This window comes from Petaurus breviceps, unplaced genomic scaffold (assembly GCF_028583685.1).
Source record: "Petaurus breviceps papuanus isolate PSGF00001 unplaced genomic scaffold, PetGlider_PUasm1.0 164, whole genome shotgun sequence".
Lineage (NCBI taxonomy): Eukaryota > Metazoa > Chordata > Mammalia > Diprotodontia > Petauridae > Petaurus > Petaurus breviceps.
The window spans coordinates 14,447,436-14,450,125 of NW_027185735.1; positions in this window are offsets into that span (position 1 = coordinate 14,447,436).

Here is a 2,690-nt window from a genome sequence, read left to right on the forward strand (position 1 = left end):
GTGTTTATTTTTTCTTTTTTTTTCTTTTTGGAGGGGGCAAGGTAGGGCAATTGGGGTTAAGTGACTTGCCCAAGGTCATACAGCTAGTTTTTGTGTTAAGTATCTGGGACTGGATTTGAACTCGGGTCCTCCTGACTCCAGGGCGGGTGTTCTATTCACTGTGCCACCTAGCTGCCCAGAGAGTGTTTCTTAAGGTCTTTTTTTAGGGGGCAGGAGGAAGCCCTTGGAGTGCCCAGCAGATGGGCAGGGATGGAAACATCAAGCACAGCACTCTACAGTAAAGCTAACATAAATGTGTTTTTGGAATGCTAATTTCTTTCAGAATTCTTTAGTAAAGTCAAATTTGCATAATGCGAATTTAGGTAAAGTGAGAACTGTCTTGTACAGGCTCAGAAGCAATTTGTGGAGGAGCCTGAATTCCATCCAATAAAACTACATTTCCTGGGGCTTAGCTATTTAAAGCTCAGCAAATGGGCTCCAAATTTTTGGTAAACTAATGTGGCTGTATCCTTTAATTCTTTTAATTTAAGTCAGAGAAAGGAGTTCACACTTCATAAAGGATCACCAGAGGAGGCTGCATCTTTTCAATTAGTTTACACTTTGTAAACTTTCTGAGATTTATGGGCTGAAGAGAAAGGAAAGGTTGGTCAAAGGTCAAATCCCCTACCTGTACATGCAAATGCTGCCTACAATGATTTGGGGACTACTAAAATTTCTCATGCTCCTCATCTACCTTTTCTATTTATCTCACAGGGGTGTTGTAAAGCTCAAATAATACAAATAAAATGTTATATAAGTGCTATGTAAATGATAGTAGTAGTAGTAAAACTACTAGTAGTAGAACTAGCAGTAGCAGTGCTAGTAGCAATCATAGTAATTATTGTTAGTAAAAGCAGAACTTGGTGGAACTAGTCACTCAACTACTCCATACTTGTAAAATATGTGGGCTAATCTCGGGGTGAGTGAAAGGCAGTATGTAACATTCACACATTACAAACCCCTGCCCACTCCCCCCAAACCCCTCAGATTTCTATTTTCTCCTTTGCCTTCCTTATCTGAGAGAATTTGCCCTAAAATGAATGTGGGCTTAAAAGTTTTTAATATCTCAATTTATAACTGCACCAACTTAGTACCCTGTCTATCTTACCATTGTCCTGCTTTTCATTATGCAGAAGAAATGCAGAGAAGGTGTAACAGCATAAACATGGTGAATTCCAGAATTTAAATAAGCTTCAGATATTTAGGCCAAACTTGTGCTAAAGAATGCTGCCCTTTCTCTTGTATTTAGAATAAATTAAACTTTGGTTGTCTTCCAAGAGGTGAGTAACTGCCAAGAATGAACCTTTCTCAAGATTTAGATGTGAAATTTTGTTTCTTTAGAACTCATCAGTGTAAAAGTCAACTAATAAACTCCTTCTAAAGCAAAGAAATAATTTATAAAAAATGAGCTTGATGCCCTGACCTATGCAGCCATTTGGCATCCACGGGAAAAAAGATTTAAAGAAAGAAAAGTTAGTTATTACTTTCATCAGTGATCTGGATGATGGAATTGAGAACAACGGGCTTATTGCAGTGGGTAAATGATACCAAATTAGGTATAGTTGATTAATATCCCAAAAGGAAGGGACAGGAATAAAAGTAGCCTTGTCTGATGAGAGAAATGGTCCGAAACAACAGACAAAAGACAGATGACTAATTAGATATGTTAGTGCATCAGAAAAAAATGAGTCATGGTAGGTCATAGGATATTGGTTGACAATGCTTTTGTTGTTGTTCAGTCTTTTCAGTTGTGTCTGACTCTTTGTGACCCCATTAGAGGTTTCCTTGGTAAAGATACTGGAGTGGTTTGCCATTTCCTTCTGCAGCTCATTTTACAGATGAGGAAACTGAGGCAAGCAGGGTTAAGTGATTTGCCCAGAGTCGCACAGCTAGTAAGTATCTGAGACCAGATGTGAACTCCGGAAGATAAGTCTTCCTGATTGCAAGCCCAGCACTCCATCCACTTTGATACCTAACTGCTTGACAATGTAGAATTATTATAAATCAAAGCAACATGATTCTAGAATGTGGTTATGGGATAATGATGGACAAAACTTCTAATTCTCTGATTAGTTAAGTGACTGGTCCAAGCTCACACAACTAGTAAATAGCTCTTCAAACTTCAAACCTTGTACTTCCCTCCCACACCCCCACCCCTTCCTGAAGCTTTGTTCAGGATCTTTTTGGAGTTGTATGCATTTGGGGTCTTCACAATCAAAAAGTAAGATTGTCCACGATTGTTCAGGGAAACACAAATGGCAATAACTTGTGGAATGGAAAATGGACTTTATGAGATGTCAATTGCTTCATCTACAGAAAGAAAATCACAATGTAACTTAATAGCCATTTTAAACTATCCAGAGTATGATTATATGTTCATATCACTTAAAGCCATTCATTATCTGGCTCCTACCTACCTTCCAAATCTTATTTCACATTGCTGGATATTCTAGTGGGAAAGAGAATGTGGAGGAAAATATAATGCCCTTTATGTGCCAGGCACTGTGGAAAGTGCTTTTTACAAACATTATTTCATTTGATCCCCATAACAACATTGAAAAGTAGATGCTATTATTGAAGTGCCCACCAGAAATTATAAACCAAAGCCCCCTCCCAGTTGCAACCTGCTAGAAGGGGACCCCTACCAGGGT